Raw genomic sequence first — 25,199 nt, forward strand, 5'->3', positions numbered from 1 at the left:
TCAAAACTGGCCCTTTGAATTCAGTTAGATTAGCATAAATAATCTCTATTTGAGGAGTTTTTCAGCTGCAGTAGGACAAAGATGGGTCAATCAAAACCAATTCATGAAAGGTATAGAAGCTTCAGCAGCTTTTTGAAATCCTTTAAGATGCTAATTGATACCCTCTGAGGGCTCCTGCCTGGGGCAGATCTTTGATACAAGGTGTAGGTCTTGTGGCTCTGATCCTAGGAGAGGTAACAAACTGGTCTTTGTCTTTTTATTAACTGAAACCATGTTATGTGCAGTCCTGTGCATTTTTGGAACTGAATCTTGAATGTTTGGTGCATGGTGAATATACATCAAGGCATTTGTTTGCTGACACCGTACAAAAAAGCCGCTTTCCAACCCTTCTTTCATTTTTATTTATTTATCAGCATGAAAGGTGAATGAAAATGTAATAATTTTAACTTGAGCTGTCTCTACCATTCATAATTTAAACCTGAAACGCTTCACATTTTCAGTTCACTAGTCCCCTTAGTCATTAAACCCTGAGTTATGGCTAGGCTACAGTCTTCTGATCAGGTTCCTCTAAAAGTGAGATGGCTGTCAGGTATTTGGCACTGAAATGTAGCCACAGCCTTCTGGTGTTGGTGTTTGTGACATTGCATTTTATGAGATATGTAGGGTGCAGCTGCTGAACCTTGCACTTTTCAAGGCCTGAGTCTGTGAAGAGTAGTCTATGTTTTCCAGCTTGCAGATAGTGATACACTTTGGCCTGCTTTAACCGTGAACTTTAATTTACCTTAGTCAGAAGTTAAGATTTAGTTGCACTGCTGTATGAAGTCTTCATAAAATTTGTCGTGTGGTGCAGTTACCATGAGTAGGGTTTTTAGAGTGGAAGAAGAGTGTGCAGGACTGCTTTGCAGGGATAGCATTGGACTTAGACTCCAGTTAGTTTTGTAAAATGAGGTGGTTTGACCTTGTTATAAAACAACCGTTTGCCTTGGCTCAAAATATGGAAGGGGAAGGCTTTTTTTTCCTTTAATTTGTGTTAAAAGGATTGAAAGTGGGAAATGTGGGGATGATGAAGAAATTTTAGCTGCAGGGAATGATATGCAATTGTATTAATAAAACTAGATCTCCCTGAATGCTTGTTTTACTCCAGTAAAACCTCCTTGGGTAAACGTCACGTGCAGGATTGAGTGGGTGCTCCCTGCTGGGTTGTACAGAGAGGAGGGCATGAAAGCAGTTTGCTCTTGAGGGGTTCTGGGAAGAAGTGGATGATTTCATGGCTTCAAGTAGATAAAACTTGCTTCGGTGGCAATATAGGCAGTGGAATTTGATAAGAAGTGGGAGAGGAGAAGGATATGTGTGACTAGGGTGATACTTTGCGTCATGGAAGGAAGAAGCAGGGTCTGGAATTCGTAGTCTGACATTTTTGAATGTGTGAAGTAAGCCAAAGGAAGCTAGTGGGTGTTGGGACATGACTGATTTGCTCCAGTTTGTGGAGTAGGTGTGGACAGAAGGACAGCAAGAAATCACTGGGCTCTGCTTTAACCTAAGAGGCAAAAAACTGCAACTGCGCTGGTCAGAAGGCAGTGTCCAAAGGCACCCTGGCCTGCTCTAGGTCCTGGTGTTTGAGCCTGGCAGTGCAGCTGTATTCAGTTCACAACTCCAGAGCTGCTTTGCTCTGGATTCCTGCCACTGGAAACCTCCTAATGCAGAGAAGGCCCTAAACAAAAGTAGTTGCAGTTACATTTGCTTTTCCTGTGGCACCACTGCAGGACCCCTGGACGGATGAGATAGGGGTCAGAGATGACCTGTGTTTCCTCCAGACCTTAGTTTTTCCTACTCGCAGACTTGCCTGCAGAGAGATTTGTGGGTTGAGCAATGGTGCTGTAAGGGGATTCCGTGGAGGAGCGGGTGGATCTGGCTGTTGAAATTTGCCCCAGGGAGCAGGGTTTACCAGGGCAGCTTGCCTGGTACGCTCGGTCCAGAGCCTGTAAAGCAAGAGTTAACATACACAAAATATGTGGGTAAGCAATGCTTTTGCATTAAACTTCAGTAATTTTTGTGATAGCGTATCACCTGCAAATTCCTTCACTGCTGAAGGGGTGAGAAGAGAGATTGTGGAGGTTTTTTTTCTTGGTTTGTTTGTTGGTTGGTTGTTGGTTGTTTTTTTTTTTTTTCAAGCTGAACTGGAAAAATCCCTATAGGTTTTCAGGCTTGGCCACAACAATATTACTTGTCATGTGGTGTTACATCAATTGAGAAATCCTCAGACAGTAAGCCTGCTTGGATTTTCTTGACACTTGCCTTTCTCCTAGTCTTGTCACAATTCTTCCATCATTGACTGACTTCTCTGGTATGTTTGGGTTACGGGGGGATAACAAAGCCTGTGAAACATGACTATCCATGAAAAACAACACTCTGTAATATTCTTTCAGCTTTTCTAATGGGATCATTTTTCACGTGTACATTTGCATTAATAGCATTTGGCTTCTAGTTAATAAATACAGTGCCCTGTGAAAATAATGGGTTATTAGGATTGGATGGGTTCCTATGGTGCCCTTAGTGCTGCAGTTTTCACTAGCTAGCTGTGCCTTTGCTTGTGTGCACAGCTGAGTTGTTTACATGTTAGGAATATGCTAGAGGCAAGGAGAAAGGAACAGCTTTAATGTGATGCAGCTTAGATGCTCTGTGGGGGAGGCATCAGAATTGTTCATAACAAGATCAAATGTCGATCAATGTTTCAGGAAGAATAAAGTTACTGTTTATGAGAAAATTGAAAAATAGTATATTACATGCTTTCCAGCCATCTTAAAGCCATCTATTTTTGATCCTGTCTAGGAAAATGTCCCTCTCCTGTGGTTCTTTTGAACCCTGTAGAGTATCAGTGGCGCCTGGTAGAAGCATCTACCCGGACCACTCCTGTTTGGCTCCAGCTGCTTCTCTGGGCTGCCTTTGGTAAGGAAGCAAGGAAGATGCCGGCTTCTTTCAGCTCTTCCATGAAAAACCTGGTGATCATGTTGTTGAGGGTGCTGCTGGAAGATTGTAGCTGCTATTAAGTTCGTTTTAAAGGCAGATTTGGGGATTTGCTGGCTCTATAGTGTAAGAAAACAGTTACTCTGACATCAAGCCATGAAGATGAGAAATGGTTTCTCCCATATTGCAAGGTATAAAAACTGGAAGGAGAGGACAAAGACAGAGGAAACTGCTAGAGGACTGGAGAAAACAGCTGAAAGCCTCCTCCTCTCCCTCCAGAGCTATTTTTCGTCAGTGACAAGAGAACTGTGGGATGAGCAAAGCTGATCTGTATCTCCAGCAGGCCCTGGCTCTGATCTGAAAATACATCCCCAGGAAAAAACAATGAGAGCCCAGCTGCGGGGGTGGGAGCATCCAAAGTCAAGGCACCTCTCTGCTGGATCTGAACCTGCAATTCCCATTCCAGGCTACTTAGCCTTGTATTTGGGCAATGCCCAAAATCTTACAACAAGGGGCTGTGGTGTTGTGTGTTAAATTGTGCCCCGTGTGTCAGCTGTCGGGGAGGCAGGCTGGGGTTTGGGCTAGAGCAGCTGGGGGATGTAGCCTGCAGAGAAAGGGTAGGGATGGGGAGGGAGGGTGAGCAGTCTTGGAATATCGTGTCAGAATAAGAGGCTTTTCAAACTAAGGCTAGGTGCCTGTTGGAAATGCTTCCCTAAAACAAACCTGGCAAATACACAGTCATGAATTTATTTACCAGAATTCAAGCTTTTCTGATTGTGTGGTTTCTTGCATTCTTCTTAGAATGGTTTGGTGTTGAACCAGCATCCTGATGTGTTGTGTTGTCTGGGCCTGTTTCCCGAGGGAGATGTTTTGGACAGTTACTCCCAAGTAAATCCTGTGTGTGGTTCTGGAGTTAAGGGCTTGTCTTCACATGCCATTGAGAAATTATTTGAATCAGCTGAAGGTGTGAATTTAAAGTGAATTGATTCTACTGCCCTACATCTCTGAGGCAGAATAATTGAGAGTCACTCTGGTTCTGGGAAAGAGTGCTTGAAGAGGGTCTTAAGCAGTTTAATCAATCAATTTTTAAATTTTCTATGGTTTTTTTTGTCTCTTAAGAAGTAATCCAAAGTGCCTTATGCAGACAAAGCCGCAAAGTGGATTATGTTATATAGGAAGGCTGTCCTTAAGGATTTGGGCGGGTTTATGTGGACACAGATGTATTACTAGTCAGGAATAGCACTGATATTTTAAAGTCACTCTGTACTTTCATCTGAATTTAATATTCAAGTAACTCCTTCAGGCTCTGCTAACCTTAAGCAGAAATTATGAGAGGAATGTGAACTGTCTTTGCAATAGACCTTTGAAACACTGTTATGGCGTCTTAAAGCTGTCATTAACTGTGTGATGGCTGAGAGTTTCAGTAGAAACTTGTAGTTCACATATTTTATCTTTTATAGTGAATGGAATGCTGCTGATCTCTTGTGAGATTTTCTAAGTGGATGGGGAGGAGGATAATAGAAGTTTCAGGCGTATGAGCCCCCCTAGCACATCTTGGACTTCCAGCCCAAACTGAGATCCTTCCCATCCCATACAAAGTTATTTCAGATGTATGCATGAGGCAGAGAACTTTGGCAAAATGTGGGTAGTAGAAGAAGGCTGAATGTTTTAGTATACGACGCTTTTGGCAACCTGCGTAGTTACATTTACCTCAAGCCTGAGGGGACAGAGGAACCCAGCACAGAGAGCATACACTTCACACTGAACTGTCTGCGCAGACTGGTGGTTTTGAATATTTGCTGTCTAATTTTGGGGGGATTTGTTGCAGAAGGTATGGGTAGGGCATTCCATTTTGCTGTTTAATGCACTGCTACAGTCTTTTTCCCTGTCCTTCACTTTCCTTCCCACTTTGCTGTTTTAATAAGAGGGCAAATGACGGAACAACTGTATGCATTTTCCCTTAGTCATTTTCGATTGTGCAAAATAAGTTGCAGTGGCTGATGTACTGCAAGAACCCAGGTTATTTCCTTTTCAGCTACTGAATTTGGACTCTTGCTAAACATCCCAAGGAATTTCTACTCTAACTAAATGCACACAAATATGTGCTTCAGGAGCCACGTGGGACTCCTCATTATGTGGAAAAGTCCATCACATGTGTTGAACTGCAGAATTACATCTGTAGACTGCTACCACCATGCTTCTAGGATACTCGACAGATCACTATGTATGAAGTTAGCATATTTATTTAAATATTTATTTAAAGTTGTGAAACTGGAAGGTTTTGAGTGTCTTTCCTACTATTGTGGCAATTACAAAACCAAATGTGGTTTTCTTACTGAATACATTAAGTTTTATTGCCCTGTGAAAGACTTGGTCCTAGAGGCTAAGGACTGATTCTGTACTAAATTCTAATTGACTGCATGTGCAAATCCAGGTAAAGCATAGAAGCTTCCACCTCAGGCATATAAGGAATGTTGTATCTACACTGAGAGTGCGTGTGCTTTGCACTGCCTTTCTTCTCTGCTGAGACTGCTGAGGAGCACTGCAGTTTTTGTGGTGCTGCACACTAGGGTAGGACTGAGGTCAGTTTGTTTTGCCTTGTTCATCAAAAAAAAGTAGCAGATGGCTGGTAGTATGCAGAAGCTGTTAAGCTGGGCAAGGGTCAGGCTGATGAGCAGGAGCCTGAACATGTTCGTTGTCCAGTCTGGTTGACTCACCAAATTGGTGACTTGGTAAATGCCTTACCTCTACAGTCAGGGAATAGGAGAAATTAATATAGATGTTTTTCTAAAATGCTTTTTAGAGATGCCTAAAATTACTAATCAGCAGACAGGTTTGTTTCCTTTTATGCATTCTGTTTGCTTTGTTGCTTCTGAGGTACTGAACATCCAGTTGGCATCATGGGAAAGGTGTTCAGTGCCTTGGAAATTCAGCCCATTGCAGGTCGGCTCTTGTTTCAGCTCTTTGGCTGAGACGGCGCCTGTGGACTTTGGTATCACACAACTGGAGGTTGGTGGTTGCCAAGGGACTATCAAGTGTGACCCAGTTACTTACAGGATGGATGAACAGAGAGCAGCCCCAAAGAAATCATACTTAATGCTTCAAAAGAGCCTATTTGTCATCATGGAGAACGATGTTGTTATAGGAAGAAAAATGTGAATGGAAAAGAGATGTCTATAAGAAGATACTAAGTAGCTCAAAAGCTGAAATTCTGGTTTAAAGAAAACAGATAACTACTACACTAAGAGCCCCCTGGCTTCAGGACACATCTAGAAATGTTAAAGCAAAATATATTAATAAAGGGGACAATGGATACATGAAAATTAGCACACATTGAGAAGTTAGGAAGTAAGTTAGAGAATTAACTCTGCATATTTTCTCCAGCTGAAATATGTTAGGAAACAAATAATTCCAGTTACTCGATAGAGATAATAAGTAGCTCATGCAAGAAAAGTAGAAATATTAGTTAATACTGTTCCATATTTGGGAAGGTGCAGAACGTGATACCATGAATGCTGTTCCAGCAGAGAATTAAATCCTTCTTAATGAATAAATATTTATTACCTTCTAGGGATAGATATAGGTAAATCAGCAGTGCTAGGACTTGATTGTTTTAAAGAGCTTGCAGGCCTGCAGACAATTTTTAATAACTGTTGGTATTGCGGGTCTTAAAATTAACTGTGCCAGAGTAGACAAGGAAAGGGTGCACAACTGATTTAACCATATTCTACCTAGCTTGACTTTAATCCTCATCAAAATATTGGAAAAGTTAATGCAATATTCAGTTGATAAAACATTAGACAGACTAATATTGGTCTGTATCACTTCAAGGGAAATGTGTCTTAGCAAATGAATGACATGCTGGAAGCTTAAGTTTTACTTGAGGGAGGGACCTGCATGAGATGTAGTAAAGCTCTCTTCAGAAGGCATCTGGTGCAGGGGCAGGGAGACAGTCCAACCGCTGCGGTTCCCTACTACTCCCCAGCTCCTTCCATGCGCTGCCTACTGAGAAAGTGTTGCCCTTTCTTGGCAGCAGCAGAGGTGGTCCGTTAGGGCTTTGACATACCCCTTCGGGACTCCTGTCCTGACATTTTAGTGCTATGTGGCATTGCAAAAGCAAAGGAATTAAGAACTGACTAACTGATGTTTTGAAGTTAGTCATTGGTGGTGAATCATTATCAAATGGGAATGTTTCTAGAAATCTGCTCTAAGGATTGAGGTGAGGCCAGATTCCATTGAACCTTTTCATCAAGCGCCTGGAGACAAGGACAGGATCTGTACTAATATGACTGGCAGGCCATATCATGCTAGGCAGCGTGGTAAATGAGGACAAGGCAGCTTGTACAGAGTAATTGGGTATCCTGGTGAGCTGTACCAATCAAAAGTGCATTTTAATATAGTCTGATGCAAGGTCATGGGGCCTGCAGGTATTGTACTTCAAAGTAGTGGCAGAAGAGGAGCTTGGGGAGAAGACTGCTTGGGGGCTCAGCGAGTAAACAACTAGACATGACTGCCGTCTTGCAGGGCAGCAAAGGTGTGCAAGTTTGGGTGTATGAGTAGGAGGGACAATGGGCAAAAGACAGTGAATTGAGTGTGAATCTGGGGTCGTGAGCAGCCTGTTGAAAACGGGAGTGAGTTCAGAAAAGAGTCAGAAGAGATATTTGAAGGCTGGGTGGTCTTTGGGTACCACAAGGAGAGCCTGAAAAGCTCATTCTGTTGCTGGATCTGTTGTTTCTTGATGGATAAATGGGGTGACTTGATAGTTGGCAAGAAGCACCTTCTAAGGGAAGGCATGCTGGAGGCTAAAAGGCTAGCAGAAACAGGCGTAACACAGAACTGATGGCGAGGAGCTGAGATCAGGCAATTGGAAATAAGGCATGCATTTGTAACGGTGAGAGAGTGTAAGCACTGGAACAAATAAATGACAAAGGAAAGTGGTGGATTCCACCCAAAATGCTCCCAAGGCTGAAAGCTTTTCTGGAAGTGTTATGTTAGGCAAACAAAGGTTTGGCTTACAGTTACATGTAGTCCTCTGGGCTAAATACAGGAATAATTGAGTATAGTGTCCCTCTGGCTTCAGTAATTCATAGATGGGACCATACTAATCCGCAAAACAAAATGTTCCTCATATGCTGAATAATTGAGCACCAGCTGGCCCCTCAGAAAGTATATATTGTTTGTGAGAGTGTGTGTGTGTATGTATATACATATGTACATACATGTGAGGCATATACATGGATGATGCCTCTTGGCCTGAGATATGTAATTCCTCTTATATATTTCAAGAACAATAGAAGGAATTGGAGTCCTCAGGTGGTTGCCAAGGGTTTCTTAACCATGCATATGGTTCCTCATGGACTCAAACTGGGAAATGTGGGTGCATTTCCAGTCTGCTTATGCTAGGAAGTAATTCCTCTCTGAAGGGTGAATTAGCTTGTGTGTAGCACCATCTGACCTCTGCTCTCTTCTCTCTGGAACTGACCTTTCTTGCGTATAACCAGTTTTGGAATCTTTGTGATGCTTTTCTCTTGCAGAGTAGTAGCTCAGATCTTTCCATTCCTCCTCTTGAAGGTGCATCTAAAGAAGTGACAAGGACAAGTACAGTGGAATGGAGTAAATGCAGTGGGAGGTTCACAAGCAATGAGTTTATAAGCAACATTTTTGAGGGGGTTTTTAATGGGTTTTTTCTTTTCATAGTGGACAATTAACCTCTGGAACTCACTGCTGCATGATACCATTATGGGTAAGAATTCATATGATTCTAGGAAGGATTAGGCACCTCGGGAACGAAATTTAGTTTCATGTGAAACTGTAAAACCTTGTTCCAGGGTTTGAAAGCATTTTGTAACAATGGGGTCTAACATAGTGGGAAGATTATTCTCTAACTGTTTACTAGGAAACTTGCTGTAACATCTAGCTACTTTCAACAACAGGAACTGGTGATTCAGAGGTTTGTTTCTAAATTTATTATAAGGAGTGTCATGCTGGCTGAAGGAACACTGAGGGTGTGTATATGAAGGAGAAGTGGTGATAAAGCAAGAAAGCACCCTGCATGCTAAAATGTGTCATTGTGCCTCTGATTGCAGGGCATAGGTGCTGATCCACAAACAGAATATACATGCATCAGAGTAACAAACTGGTTTTGAGCATTCAGCTTTCAGTGATCATACCTGTGTGGTGTCCCTCCATTGTATTTAAAGTAATTGGTCTGCAGAGAAAATGCATGGTTTTTATTTGAGGATTGATGTCTTCAGAAGTGGAGAGAGGAATGGAATGGAGCAAGGAGATTTAAGATGTGCAGGGAAGAAGGCCTAGCTGTGTGCTTTTGTCAAGCAAAAGTCTCCGATTTCCTTTAGGAACTACCTCCTGACACTTGTGTTGGAGAAAGCTTCTCTCTGTTCTTGAGTTACAAATGTTTCAGTCTTCATTACGGGTTTTTTTTTCTTTTCTGTTTTTCTCCTCCCAAGGTTACCTGCGGGCGCACACAGGCACACCCACAACTTTATTTATGGATGACGATTGCATCTGGTTGATACTGACGGACAGAGATCATTGATGGGGAGATATAGGTAGAGGCATAATGACTTGTTTCACTGCTTCTTCCCTTTCATGTCCTCCAAGCACTGGGAGTAGCTGCTCAGCCTTGTTGGCAGTGTCTACCTCAGTATGCTCCTGCGATGTCAGTTGAAGAGCCGAGAGCTCTTCTGCGTTTGTCACTGTGTCCACACAAACACATGTATGTGCTCAAAGAAAAAGCAGTCAGCTCCTGGATGTGTCTTGTGGCACACGCCTTTGCACTGTCCAAGAGTCTTGGTGGAAAGGAATCTGCAGAATTGCAAAGCAAGGGAGGGAAGTCTTAAAACAAGAACATCAGAAGAATGGTAATGCAATAAAAGTTTTTAAAATTGAGCAAATGAGAAAGATCAAGCGTTTTAGCATCTCTGTCCCTGTAGGTGGGAATGTTTTTGGTTTTGTTTTTTTCTTTGTGGTCATGCCATTTGTGGCCCAAAGATGGGACCAGTGAGTGGACTTCCTTTGAAGACCTGTGCGAGGATAAAAGTAACAGCTCAGTCCTACCTCCCTGGGCTGCCCGTCCGGTGCTAATAGTGCTATATTCGTGCTTAATATAGCACTAATCTGGCAAACCACGAAATAGGGCTACTGGACCTTTGAACAGAGGCAAACAGAATGTTGAAGTCATAGATGCTGTGGATTAGCTCTGAAGAGCTGCATCAAGAAGCACAGTTTTTAAGTGTGATATTTTGTGGCTCCTGTATGAATGCTGTATTTTCCCCTGTGTGCAGTCATTCCAAGACAAGATAAATTCTTTGTTGTAGAAAAAGCTAAATATTTTGGAATGCTGAGTCTGAAACACAGATGATATACTGTGGTAAAGGACTCCCCTGGGATTTTTTTTTACGAGACGGATTTGATTTGTTAAATGAGTTTTCAGTAGTTCTTCAGTACATGCTATTGTGTTGCTTGCGTGATGTCTTACAGTGTCACTGGTCTGATCTGGACTGTGATGACTGAATAAATTGCATCATTTGCTAACTGTGGAAAGATGGCTTGATCCGTAAGACACATTTGTGTATATGTGCATTTTGTAATATAATTGTAAATCATAAATTAACGATGTTCAGTTAATGCCAAATACGAGCTGTATTCATAGTTCTTGGTGTTCTTGCCTGCCCACAGGAGTTCCAAGAGTCAAAGGGGATCATAAAAGAAACTGAAGTTGCTTTTGTACTTTGTTTGAGGGGGGGAAAGTAATGAAATAAGTTATGTAGTCTAAGACGTCTTGAAAATGGAGACTTTTAAGTGGTCTTTGGGCTTCTACCAAGGAACATGCTGCTGGCATTTTGGTTTTGTGCATTAGAGGAAAGAAAACACTAGAAATCCCTTGGCTTTCATCTACAGAGAAATAACTGCACTTTGCTGCTATGTTTTGGCCGTATTGGTTTTTGGCATGGTTGTGATAATTTATAGTTTTATATCCTGTGGGTTTTCAGTGACTTAAATTACTAAGAAGCAATATTTTGTTCTGTGGTGGTTGGTGAGATGGTTTTACAGTTGGCAGGGGGACTTTATCTGGGAGTTGGAGGATCAGACCTGTAGTATGTTGTGTCTTTGACAGTGACAGCTGTCTCAGAGAAGGACTGGAGAAGACTGTAGTAGCTGGCTGTGGTGGCATAACCTGGTTGATTGTTCCTTGCTGACCGTTGCCTTGGACTATAGACCTGCAGAGCTCCTAATTAAAAACCTTAAATGCAAGCCTAACCTGGAAAGTTTGAATATTTCATGTTAATCTGCATATGCTTTTGCTCATTGCTAATAAACTTTCATTTTGGGTCTGTGTTACAGTGAGGGGGAAGAAGGATCTTTATTCAGATCTCTGTTCAAATTGCAGCTATTCACAAACAGCAACTCAGAAGCAAGAAATCATTTTATGTAACTGGATAATTTCAAGTGTGCTGTCATCACACTTTTTTTTTGGTTAACTGAAGGCAGTAAAGATTCCCTAATAAATGACTCATAATAGCATTATTGCTCTTATTTATATAACTTGAGATCTTGTAGTCTAAGCCTGTGGGCCTTTACCTCCATGAGTGTGTTAATTTTTGGTAGGGGTTTTGTTTTTCTTTTAAAGCCACTTCATGATTACTCATTTTGTTTGTTTCTTGTACGTATACAGCCAGTTGTATCGTCTCCCTTTAGGGGTGGAAGTAAAGCGCTCTTACAACTTGCATCTCTTAATTTGACAAAGCAAATGGCAAATCAGTGAATATGGCCAGCTTCAGCAAGTAAGTCCATGCAGAGCACTAAGAAGCATTATCCCCAGGTTAACTGTATGTGGAAACCTCAGCTACACTTCCTGAGGAAGAGTTCCAATAACTGGAGAGAAATAGTTTTATTTGTGAATTGTACAACTGCACGGAAATAGCAAAATTTCCTGCTAATTTATATCCTTGAATGATGCCTTTGTTAAAACACATAAACAGAATAGAGCCACGTATTAAGGAATAATTCCAATGCACTGCTAATACTTGCAAACGTTTTTAGGATGTCTTTACTTTGTGACTTTTCCTGTGGTCAAAGTGTTGCTAATGTAGAAGATAAAGATAAAGAAGATAAAAGGAGATTTATTCCTGTTTCTAGCCCACAGCATAGACTTAAAGGTTCTTGCTTTTATAACTGGTCAAGCTCAAAACTTTGCCTTCCTCAAACACTCTACCGTGTTACACAGTATGAAATTTGATGCAATTCAACTGAATTTTGGGGCTGTAATATTTTTGAGACAGGATTACACAATGCATAATGCAGTAAGGCTTTGATATAGAGTAGGAAACTGAACCTTTTATGTAATATAAATATCAAGTGCTATCGCAGTCTAGCTCTTAGTCCAAAAATAACTTTTTTTTTTTGTTTGAATTGAAGGAACTCTAACCAAAACCCAGGAGCTGAGCGCTACACAAGGAGCACAGAGCATACAATGCAAGTATTGTGAAAGGTAGTGCCATCTGATGCATGGTATGGTGAGACAGAGGGTGCCCCTAGTGAGCCAGGAGCAGGATTGCCCATAATGGTTTGTCATATGAAGAATGTTTTAACCCAACAGTAGCGCTGCCACTCTTAACAGAGCAAGCAGCACAATAAGCCGTTAGTCCCATTTTGGGACAAGGCTGCAGCGTTCCATCAGGCCGAAAGAATGATGCCTGTCTGACCGTGGCCAGCTGTAGTACTAGCTCTTCCCTTTCTTAGCTTCAGATCCAAAAGAACATCTATCTCATGCCTGCTTGCATGTGGTGAGCAAGGATCCAACTTTGATATTTCTGCAAAGGCCTTGGGATCCAGGGCTGCTTCACTGTGGACATGGACATGGCTGCGTCCACGTGCAAAGACGTACAGCTTACAGCAGTAGCACATCACCTGCTTTCTTAAAGTCGCCATTTCGGGTCTGTCCTGCAAGGTCAGTTGGTGCTGTGTGTGTGCATGTCCCAAGCTTTGCGATGCGGGTGGAGAACGGTCCTTCACTTTGGTTTCCTAAAGCAAGTCAGCAGTTGGGAAACTGAAATCAGTGAAGCTTTAAAGGAATAATTTAATTCAGTTTTGTTAATTTGAAGTTGCTTGGTGGTTTTATATCTAAGAGAAAGGTTTTTTTTATTGTTAGCCATTGAGGAACTTGAAACAAAGGTTGAAATTGCCGTTCATCCTAAAAGGGAACAAAGCTATCATAGAGTTCTGGGCCTTGATAACATTTTTCCTATTAAAAAAAACATACTTGAGGCATAATTTGGCAGGCAAAATTCTTGGTCAAAGACGGGCTGTTACGAAACTTTATAATAAATCAAACGGATGGTTTTGTTCATGTTTTGGCCTGGCCATGACAAATCCTAAACTCTTAACTCATGGTTTATGGGAATGTAGTCATATGTATATTATTGCTGTACACCCACATGCACAGGCAGTAGTACAAATGTGCGGATGAGATATCGGGAACATATAAATAAAGCGGTTGGCTAGTTATCCTAATGTTCTTGAGTAGATCCTTGTTAAAACAGTGCCAGTCAAACTTGTGGATAGATATGGTGTGTCGAAGATTACTCGCATTCAGAGATGATGTGTTTCAGGTCACTGTGGGCGATTTGTGGCCATTTAGTGGTTTTGTTTCGTGTTGAGTCAACAACTTGAAATGCAAACCGAGAGCTCGAGTAATCCCTGCTGTCCCCTGATAGTTTCAGGTTGCCTCCAGGCTGCCCTGTTCCAAGAGGGCGGTGTTTGCAGACCCGTAAGGCTGTGCCACCTGATCACTCGGGAGCCTGAGGAGGTCTCTGCATGCCTGTGGGAGAGGAACGCTGTAGTTGTCCTGTCTCCTACCACCACACTAGAACTGGCGTTTTCTGGCACTGTTAAAAGATAAAAGCAGAACTTGCTCCGTTGTTCCTGCTTCACATACGTGAGTAGGTGATGCCCTGTCCATCACACATAAATGTTGCTGGAAATGATGTTAAAGAACAATTTGCCTTAGGACAAGTCTGGGTCTCTACCTTGTTCTGCACAGGACACCAGGGCAGCAAGGGGGGCTGGACTGCACCTCTTCCCGAAAGCCTCGCGTTTTGCTCGACGGAAAGCACAATGAGAGCCAGGACTCTGAAATCAGCGGTGATGTACTTGCACAGGCTCAGGCTTTCCGTTTCCCCAGTTTTTTGAAATATTGGCATGCTGGTGGAAGGGCTGGATTATTTAGAAGGAAAGGGCCCTTCTCCCAGGTCAGTAGTTTGCTAGTGCTGTGTCCTGAACTTGCCTTGCCGGTTACCTGTGCTTGCACAGAATCTTTTGGGACCTGACTGGGGCTAACTGGAGGATGTGAAAATTACCTGGTTTGGCTGTGTATTGAAACAATGCCAACAACAAAACCCGACTCTCTTGCTTTCCCCCAGTAGATGTCAACTCTTCTTTTATTTCTGTAGCATCTGGGGAGTGGCTACTGTGCTGCTTTAAGTGATGAGTAACTTGCCAAAACAAGTTCAAATGGTGAGCACCTGGGGCAAGGGGAAGCTGCCGCTGGACCCGTTTGGCCATCCAAGCAGATAGCGCCTTGGCTGTAAAAGTCAGACAGGCAGTGACATGGTACGTGACTGCGTGTCTGCGAAGGTGGCTGCCAAAAACGTTACTGCGAGCGCGTGGGGCAGGCGGTCGTAGTCGTGGCAAGGTGGTAAGTGCTGGAGCAGGAGTGGCATCTGTCCATTGATGAGACTGATACAATGTCTCCTCTTTATAGTTTTGTTTATTTGAGTTGAAGTACATACTCGGAAAGCTTCATTATCTGTTTTAAAACGGATTTGAGTGGAAAGGAAAGCTTCATTGTCTGTCTTACTGGAAAGGTAGGTTTCAAGAGCTATTATGTTTAATGCCTTATTTTTGAGATCGCATCATCCTCACACCAGTGAGAAGGAGTACAGCTAAGTATATAGGAATGCTGTAACTGTAAACAGATTTATCTGGACATAATGTTAATCCTTTTCAAAGATAGCAGTGCATTAAAACATTAAGTTTGATTATACTTTTAATCACGCTGCTATCCCGCTTTTTCTATCTCTTTCTGGAAGCCCGATGGGGTTTGGTTTTTTGCTTTGAATTTTACAGCCACAAACATGCTTGTCATTGCCTAACAAATAATCACTTCTGGATTGTAAGCCTTCAGGGGCAGGGGTTGTCTGCCCGCTCCCTGCTGGAGAGCCCTCAGTGCAGAGGTTACAATTCCAGCTGGAACATTTGGGTCAAATCATAATATAAATTTAGCAATAGTAAATATTTAAATTGGAGGCTGTATGGATCTGTTGGTGCTGGTGAATGGCAGCAAGCAACACAACTGAGCCTTACTGAACCTTTTTGCAGAGCCAGAAGCTTGCTTGTTAGAGCAGGAATGCTGCATTCTCAGGCAAGATGGCAAGTCTTTTGGAACATTCTTTCTGTTCTTCAGGCAACATTTTGAATGGCGTTTTGAGAAAATACAGCATAAAAAGGAAGGAGGTGATCTGAACTCATCAGCAAAATTTCAGAACATCAGCCTCCAAATTGTGTTGTAGCATAATTCCTTTTTATGTGTAAGTACTGAGATTGAAGTACACACCCTGAACCAAACAATTATGGGACTAGATGGACTAAGTAAATAGCTTACCTCTTACAGAAAGCAGCTTAAGTTTAGAAGAGGAAAAAGAAATATAGTAAACTTAAATGACTCCCTTTGAAGATAAATACTTCAGCTTCAGGCATTTTTCCTGGCATGAAACTACTGGAGATTCAGCTATTGGAAGCTTGGCAGGAACGCGGTAACATTAATAAGTCATCCTTCATCTGTTAATCAGTTTTACATGACAAGTCATCGTTGTTACCCATCTGGCAGGATGTCCGAAGCATAGAAGATCTCTTTGCTTGATAAAGAGCAGGTAGGGTTGGGATCAGGCTATCGGTTGTGCGGTGTCTGCCCAGGGTGGGGGGAGACAGGGTGGTGGGAGGGGTGTTGGAGGCTGCTTAGCAGTTATCTCTAATAGTTTCTGTGACATGGCTTTATGGCTAGTCCTTGTCTTGAGTGAGGAAGTCTCCCTTTTTCCCCGGGGAGAAAAAAGGCTGCGTGACATTTAAGCAGGAACATAATTTGACTATTGTCCCATAAAGAGTTGGAGAGGCTGCGTATTTAAAAACTGAGGGTGCAGCCTATTTACTGAGCTGTAAACTTGCCCCTTTTTTTTTTTAATCAAGGGAGCTCTATGTTGGCATAGTGGGTAAAAGGAAAGGTAGAATTCTAAGTGTGCTTTTTTCATATCTTGATTCTCAGCTGCTCTTGGTGTACCTTCCTACTGCTCTTGCCACGGAAAAGATCTTTGCAGAAATAGAGGAACTCTCTGCGAGGAGGTGGCTGCTGTTTACGTGTAGTTTCTTGTGTCGCTGGGTGCTTTTTGGTGGATTTTTTGTGTGTTTAATTTGCTTTTGTTGTTATTTTTTAATTTAAGTGTGACCTTTCCTAGATCACTTTTAGCTAATGGATGTAATGGGAGTGTCACTGCAGGTACCTGAAAATACAGTAGCTTGCATGTGTGCAAATCTTATACATGAAACTTCTGTTTAATGTGTAACCCAGTGAGAGTGACTGTTTGCTGTTCTGACTGAAGAGATGAGCCAGCTCAGGTAGGGAACAATGGAGCCTGTTCTTTAGTTAAAGGCACTTTTTGTCTGCTCTTGGCTCTGGATCTCCATGAGGATGCTGTAAATGACCCAGTCCAAGGTTGCTGGCATGTCCATTAAAAATAAAAAGAAGGAAAGCATTCATTGAAAATAACTTACTTTAGTTACTCAGTAAACCTGCTTCCATTCTGATGGGAATACAGTTTAGAAATTAAACCTAGACCTTAGTATGAGTTAGGGTGGAGAGGTCATTTTGCCCTTAAGAGGGGCTATTAAAACCTACAGCAATGTGAACTTCAGCAACACATTTTCTTTGGTCGGCACTCCTTCCTATTCTTTAGGTATGTTTAGGGTGTGTAGTTAAAGGTACTAATATACCCTGTAATAAGATTTGTATCTTTACATTCTGTGGCTTAAAATCACCAAACTAGCAGCTCTATGCCAAGTTCAATTTCTTACCGCTTTTGAAGTTGCCCCAGTTCCAAGTGAATCCAGAACAAGATGAGACAGGGACTGGCAGTGTGTGTGGCTGTGGATCAGAAAGGAGTATTTTTCAGGGGAGTTGCATGAGTTGCTGAGTGCCATCTCCACTATTTCATGCAACAAACTTTGTAGCCATGTGGACTTACTTATGTAAAGGCAAATTTAAATAACATCTCAGGGTCTAAACCATTTTCAGCCATTCTGTTTTTCAGATTTGTAAACTAAAAAGGAAATACAATTTTGTTATAATTTTTTTCCCCTTTTTTCTCTTCAGTCCTTTTAATTACTTTTTTAAAAAATTGTATCACTGGGGCTTTTTTAGTGATAAAATGCAACCTCTAGGGACTAGAGTTACCAGATGTGCTTTTATTTTGGTGTAGCTTGCTTTTGCATCTTGATAAATTCCCAAAGTGCTCTGGTCAGTAGCGGCGCCAGATGTTTACTGTGTGTTCCTGTACTTAGGATAGTGGTTGTGAAAACACTGCAGAAACATCACTGGCTAAAAGATAGGGGAAGAGCAGATTTTGAAATGGCAGAGAGCTTAATTGTTTAGCACTTGAGCACAAGCAGCTGTTAGTTTGTTGGATGATGTAACTTTTAATTGCATTGTATGTCCATGTCAGCACAGGTTAAATCAACTGCAGTAACTTTCAGCTGTGTCTGTACTTGAGTAAAAGTGCTCAGTGTTAAACTGGGGGTCTTGCACACACATGTTAGGCTGTCTTTTCAAGGTTACCAGTTTGGGTATGTTTTATGTATGTGAAATGAGATACCAAGTGTCCGCTCACTGTTATTGCTGTAATCAGCCTAGGTAAAACAGAAGGTGCTGTTGGAAATCTGATTGCTCAGCCTTAGTGTTGCTACTTCGATCACTAGCAATGCGCTGCCTTGGATAAAAGAAGGGTGAATCCATATTGTGTAAACAATGGTGGTTGTAACAGCAAGTAAGGTTAGGAGTGCATGTGCCAGGGTACGCTAAGGCATGCAACCCCATGTAACGCTACCGGCCTGGGGCAGAGCGGCTGGAGAGCTGCCTGGAGGAAAAGGACCTGGGGGTGTTGGTCAACAGCCGGCTGGGCATGAGCCGGCAGTGTGCCCAGGTGGCCAAGGAGGCCACCAGCCCCCGGCTTGTGTCAGCACTGGTGTGGCCAGCAGGAGCCGGGCAGGGATGGGGCCCCTGTGCTTGGCACTGGGGAGGCCCCACCTCGAATGCTGGGCTCAGGTTTGGGCCTCTCAGGACAAGAAGGACATTGAGGTGCTGGAGCGTGTCCAGAGAAGGGCAACGGAGCTGGGGAAGGGTCTGGAGCCACGAGTCTTATGAGGGAGCTGGGGGGGTTTAGCCTGGAGAAGAGGAGGCTGAGGGGAGACCTCCTCGCTCTCTGCAGCTGCCTGAAAGGAGGTTGTAGTGAGGTGGGGGTTGATCTCTTCTCCCAGGACACTAGTGATAGGATGAGAGCAAATGGCCTCCAGTTGCTCCAGGGGAGGTTTAGATTGGCTGTTAGGAGAAATGTCTTTACTGCAAGAGTGGTCAGGCATTGGAACAGGCTGCCCAGAGAGGTGGTGGAGTCACCATCCCTGGGGGTATTTAAAAGACATGTAGCTGTGGTGCTCAGGGACATGGTGTAGTGGTGGGCTTGGCAGTGCTGGGTTAACGGTTGGACTTGATGATCTTGAAGGTCTTTTCCAGCCTAAACAATTCTGTGATTATATGTTCTTTGCCTTCATCTGGAAGGTCCCTGTTACTCTGCTGTAAAATTTCTGTTCAGGCGGTTGTGTTTTGCAAGATTCATGTTCTTCCTGAGAGAAGTTGCCTGTCAAATGCCTGTGTGTTTATGGACTGTTACTTACTAGGTATGAAAAGCATAAGTTCAGTATTTACTCTTTCTGGGTCTACCCTCAGTCATCTCTCTTGGTTTCTTGCATGTTGCCTTGCTAGGTGGTTTGTTTTGTAACTGTAAAATCACACGTGGTGAACGGACTTGCACTGTAACGTAATGTAATGTAATCCTGAGCTCTTTACCAGCTAGAGAGACCCGTGCAGAGGGATGCTCACGACCACTCTCCTCTCCACTCGTTTCCTTCTCCCATCTCATCTCTCACGCTCTTTATGGTCTCCAGTGCTACTAACCTGCACGAAGTGAGGATGGAGAAGTGTTGCTGAACGTTCAGCTTAGAGTATCTCTGAGCTTTTCAAGGTCAAAAACTGACAAGTCATATTCTGAAAGATACTGAGCACTGTACTCCGAAGCCTGGGATAAATGTGAATCAAAACTGAAGCTTGTGCTTCTGGTCAAAGCAGCCATCTCGTAAGAGCATGGCTCAGGAGTCCTGCCATAGGTAAAGCGGGAAGTTGCTAATTTTCTGTGCTCTGTGGACTTGAACGTGGCAAATGCAGAGTTAATTGTATTAATTTTTGGGTGCATTGCGGAGCTAGTAAGAAGTACAACATTGGGCTCCTGTTTTGAAAGTCATCCTTAAACAGACCTCTGCGGTCACTTACAGCACGACAAGAATGGTTTGAGAGTTTATTGTTAGGGAAATTATGGCTGCTAATACTGATTTTAAATATCACATTGATTACAAAACCATCTGTGTAGGAGTGGTGTATAGCACTAGACCTTCAAAGAGCTGGTAAACAAGGAAGGTTCAGTGTAAACACTTAAATAGCAGGATCCAAAAGTAGGTTAGAGTGTTATACAACTTGAAGAAGCCCAGCGTTCAAGGGCAGAATTTTTGAAGATTTAAAAAAAGTTTTTTATAAATGGTTGCTATTTTGACATTGATTGTATAAAGCAAAAAATCTTATTTTTGTCTCCAACTTACTGAAGTCTAATATTTCTGTATACAGTCTGAGAGAAATTAGATTTTGATAATTTTTTGTTTACCAAATTACTGTTAGTCATGTTAATGTTGTTCATAAAGATGATGATGGTTCCTTACTTGGGGAATTTACTTACGGTCTGTATCAGAGATTATATATTCCCTTTAAGGGAAAGTCCAAAATTATAGCTGTGCAATTTGGGTAGTGGGATGGAGAATTGCAGAGATGGGTTAGTTGTGGGGGTTCTTGTTGGTTTTTGTGTTTGTTTATTTCTCAAATGATGAGTGTATGAGCGGTGCTAATGAATCCTCCTTAATCAGGTATGTAGTAACAGCATCATATTTTTCCATGTATATTTATATAATGAGATTTAGTTATAATTAAAAGCTATGGAAGTTTTGTTCCTTAGTTGGAATGTTTTTCTCTACAGGAAATCTCCTTTCAGCTTTGTGTTCGTTGCTTTCTCCTTATTCAGTTACCATCCATCACTCCCACAGAGCATCTTGTGGTACGCTATCTCTAAAATACTACCTTCACGGTGACACACGATTAATTTTAAGAAAGTCAAATCAGACAGATAAATATCCCATCCCGTAGAAATTTGCTTAGCCTGCAACGTCAAATAGGCCAAACAAATAAGAAATTGCTCAGTTAAGGGGTAGCCAAACAAAAATAAACCACCCAGATCTTACAGATTGATCTAAAACTGGTAGATTAAGCTGCTGTCAGATGTTTAGGGAAGAAATAGAGAGTAGGAATTTTTGTAATTCTAATTTGGTGGGAAAAAAAAAAAAGGAAATCTTTTTCCATGCAAGTTCTTATGTTAAATCTGTTTCTGATCTTCCTGAGACAAAAGCACTAATCAGGGAGTGTCTGATACCATAAGCCGCGCTCTAGTCCTTGCGTTCTGGTGTTAGTTAATGTTCTGCAATACCTTCTGTTGCTGGAGAAGTAGCGAAACATTTCATACAGTAGAGAAACACTTTAAAAATACCTCTATTTTATGTTATTGTGGAACGTTTCCTTCCTGGGCTTTTCAGGCAATGGGGACACTCAATGCACAAATCCACGCGTAGCCGAATTTCGGGCTTTGATGCTTGGGAAGAGCAGCTGTATCACAGTTGTACCTAAAACTGGTTTTGTTACTTTAGTCGGGTCAGGTAGAGCAAAGCACAATAATCCCCCGTGGAAAAAAGCAGTTAACCCCTCTTTTTCAAGTGGGCTGCTGCTTCTCTACAGCTACCCAGAGGCAGTGCCTCAGCCAACCCACTAGGAGCTGCAGTCCAGGCTAGGCGCAGCTGTAACATGCCCGCGACATGAGCGAGGACTATTGCCCTCTATTACCAGATCCCAAAGTCTACTGCTGTTTTGGTTGAACTTCCTTCAGCTTGTTTTAAACTTCTTTTAATGTCAGAAACTGAATAACCAATGCAGGCGGTGAATGTGTCGGTATGCTCAGAATGTATATATTCATTCATAGGCTCTTTTCTGAATTACTTTATGCATTATTTTACAAGGGCTCTGGGGCTCTTTACACTTGTTTTGGGAAGGGGGGGAGGGAAGGATGGTGGCATCTTTTTGATCTGTTTGATCTTTGCAGATTGTCTGTGGAACAATTGATATTCGCAATGTCCTGGCTAAGAGGAATCTCATAATCCATTCTTATCACATTAAGGCCTAATCGCCTGCCTTAATAGGATAGTGCAGAAGTAGAAAAACAAAGGAAGTAGAAATGGTTGGTGGAAAGAGAGAGTAAAGTATACAGCAGAAATAAATTTAAACCTATAGTCACTTGATCAAAAGCAAGCTAGCAAAGCCTTTTAGTTATGGGAAAACTTTTCTTCTCCTTAATTTCCTGTGGGAAGGGAGAAAACAATTTTGTTCATGGTAGCACTTTTTCTTTTCAACTAGAAATGGGGTGGTTTTTTTTAATAGGAAATTCTTGACCAGTTGCGGTGACAAGGCTAATTCAAGAATCTTTTTGTTTCCTGAAACAAAGTGGGTTTGTTCGGAGTCTTGGGAACCTGAAAATGAAATGAGAGGTTCATGTGCTACAATTCTGGTTTTATTTGTTTGTTTGAACTCTGAATTTGCTTTAAATTTAAATACGCTTTTAAAACAGGAGGGCCGGTGAATTACAGGGGCAGACAGATGAAGTTTTTATCAGTAAGTACAGGAAGAAGTAGGATGTAAATAAACATTAGTGACATACCAATCTGCTGCTTCCTTTTCCTCTAACTTCTGTATTTAAGCTACAACAGTTTCTTAGGAAATAACCCCAATATGTCCACTTTGTATTTCAGCATTTATAGTCTGAAATATGTCAGAAAAATTCACCCAGGCTAATCACATTCTGAGCTCTTTCTATTACAGCTTTTCTGTAAGACTAATGAAAGGGTTATAATTGGGTAAGAAGTATGATTTAAGAAATTAGTTGTTACAGGCCCGTGTTAAATCAGCAAGGGTAACTTAGAACAATTGAATTGTCATTGCCAATTTTTTCTTTTTTGATTCTGTTTTTACTGTAACTTATATAAGTACAAAATAAACAAAGTGGTTTTAGTTCTAGAGTTCCATATCACATTAGCAATGGAACTGGAGGTAGTGCTATGCTGCTTTCAGAACTTTAAGTTTGTCCACCTAAAATCTTAGAAGGCAGCAAGAAACAGTTGTGCTTAGAACAGTTGTGCTTGTTTAGGTTAAAGAATTTTTTTTTTTTCCCAGAAGAGAGAATGCACCCAGTAGATACCTGGAGGTAATGGATGGAGCTGGGAGAGGTTGATGTTCTTCTAAAGCATCATCCAAGTTATGGAACGGGAGACAAAGGGTGTGGGAGAAAAAAGAATTATTTGCTAAAATTAAATGTCTGCCTTACTTGGTGCATCTGTGCAGCCCTGAAGTTCGTACTGCAATAGGCTTGAATTAAAATCGGTGCTTACTAAAACTAAACTAAAATGTGCTATTTTAAAAAGGAGGCTGTGTCCTGAAATTCCATATTGGGAATTAAAAATGATTTCTCTTCAAGAACCACAGTTTTCTAGTTTGGGTCTAGATCTCGGTGTGTTCAGACCCCATGCTCTGCTGAGCCTCAAGGTCCATTCAATGCTGGCGAGCCCTGAAAGGGGCTGAAAGAAACGCATGCTTTTGCCATGAGAAATCAGGCATTTTGGCTTTTCAGCTGCATAGTACTTTGCTCTTCAGTTTGAGCTAACTGCTTACAAACTTTTTTTGCATCAGGGTTGTGAATAGAGCATGCACTGGTCTTGAGGGGAGACCACCTATAGCAGGGAGTTGCAGGCCCTGCCTCCAGACCGGCTTTTACTTTTACTTTCTTTCTTTCTTTCATCCTTCCTCCTTTTTTTTTTTCTGTTTTTGCTTTTCCTTACGACTGGGTCATCGCTGCAGCTTGTCATGAAACCCCAACCCCAATCTGGCACCCTTAAAAGGAGGTGAAAATTAGCGATGAAAATGCTGTCTACCTACTCCAAGGAATATTCTGGATAGTAGGCTTTCAAAGCAGGTTTTAAAAGCTTTAGTTTAAATTTAACCGTGGAACAACGAAAACCCCCAAATATCAAAACACTGTAGAGAGCTGTTGTTCTGAGTACCTCTTAATAGTCTGATTTCTAAGCATCTGCAAAAATAAAAGTTAACTTCTATGGTTATTAGTTTAGTAAAAACAAGCACCAATATATGCAATGATGGATTTAAGAGAGAAAACATTAAATTAATTTGCAGCCTGTGGGCCAGAACGTGTCTTACTTATACTGTGTGTGGGTTTATAGTTTTTCATTTTGGTTTTTAAGACTCAGAACATTTAACTATTTTAGACATGTGAGGACAGAAACCTGTCTTCAGCTCCTGGAATTGATTTTTGCTAGCTAGAAAAAGGTCTGCCTCTCTTTTATGAGACACTGTTAGACAGTAATGCCACAGAGTGGTTTTTTGTGTTTTATAACTGCTAATCGCTGCCAAAACAGCAGCTCTTCTGTGAGTATCAGTAACTTGAAAGAAAAGACATGTTCAGAGCATTGAATGGGGTACTTCGCGGTGTAAAGCTCCTGTTACACCACGCTGCCTACAGCCTCACAAAGAGGATTACATGGGCTCTGTTGTGTCTCCTAACCTCTTTTGAAATCATTTTGCGTGAATGCGAGTCAGAGGTCTGGTAGAGGTGATTTTTAGCTTTAGCTTTTTTTTAAATTGTTCTTTCTAAGTCTCTAGCTGGAACCACTTTGTGCACTCTCATTTCATTTCCATTATTTCAGTGCCTTAGAGCAGCCACGTCTGCAGCGCTTGGGTTTCGGTACTTTATCCACGTGTTCTCGTGGCAGAAGCAAAAAAAAAAAAAAATCACCTTCATTCTGTGAAAGGGATTCTGCAGGTTGTGCCCCAAACCGCAATGAAGTAACTTCCCACGTAATTAGCTAGTGCAAAGTTGAGGGAAAGGCTAGCCCCAGAGGAACACGCAGTAGCAGCTACCCACGTTTGTTACAGCAGGCATCTCATTCCTCCTTCCCATCCCGCTTGCCTCCTTCCCCCTGCGCATTGCATAGCTCTGTGTGCAGAGGCACGGCTGTAGGAACCGTGCATGCCTTGTCCTTGCTAAGCGTTTGGCTCTCTGCTCTCCTGTCGAACTATCGCGCTAGTAACCTAGTGGACGAGAAGTTCTTGCGGCTGCCAAGGTGGGTGAGACCACGGTGAAAACAGCCTGGAGATCCGTGACAGCATCCCTTCCAAACAGCCTCCAAGAAAAAAAAAAAAATCTCTACGGGATCCTGCTGCTGTTTTGTGGTTCTCCTGTCCTGGGCAGGCGGCAGCTTTGCCTTTCAAGTAAGGAAGGTCCTTATCTATCTGTTCACATTAGTACAAATGACTAATGCTATTCTTTTGCACATGTTTTTTACATGTTGAAGATAGCGATCCTAGGGCAAGCAGTCATGCTGTGACTCAGTCTAGGATAGCACCTGGAGACATTAAAGGAGATGGGAGTTTGTAGCTAACCTCAAGTAAAGCACTGTGAGGCTTCGGTAGCTGTGGGCTGTGTTACTGATCTGTGTCCTTCGGCACTTCTACAGCAACTACAGCCCTGGGGAATTGTGTGGGGCAAGGCTCAGGAACCATGCTGCCCAGAGGAGGCTCTTGTGGAGCTGGGAGAACTGTAAGAGCCCAGCAACTTGTGTTACTGATGAGGGAGGGGTATTTGACATTCATTTGCCCACTGGAAAATAAAGAGAGGGAGGAG

At 42.1% G+C, this 25,199-nt stretch overlaps 1 protein-coding gene across 5 annotated transcripts in view; it reads left to right on the forward strand.

The window, feature by feature from the left end:
• The window catches only part of LRRC8D (leucine rich repeat containing 8 VRAC subunit D), a 55,112-nt gene that overhangs the window by 22,837 nt on the left and 7,076 nt on the right, over nucleotides 1-25,199 (forward strand). Inside the window, exon 3 of one of the 5 annotated variants that reach the window (XR_010373481.1) lies at nucleotides 5,000-5,079. The exons of 3 other annotated variants lie outside the window; for them this stretch is intronic. The gene's annotated coding sequence lies outside the window, so the exon portion shown is untranslated. Of the gene's footprint in view, nucleotides 1-4,999; nucleotides 5,080-9,431; nucleotides 9,534-25,199 lie in introns of those variants that run through there. One more of the 5 variants, XM_064455469.1, reaches the window with a different exon arrangement.

Source organism: Phalacrocorax carbo, chromosome 6 (genome assembly GCF_963921805.1).
Source record: "Phalacrocorax carbo chromosome 6, bPhaCar2.1, whole genome shotgun sequence".
In the NCBI taxonomy this organism is placed as follows: Eukaryota; Metazoa; Chordata; class Aves; order Suliformes; family Phalacrocoracidae; genus Phalacrocorax; species Phalacrocorax carbo.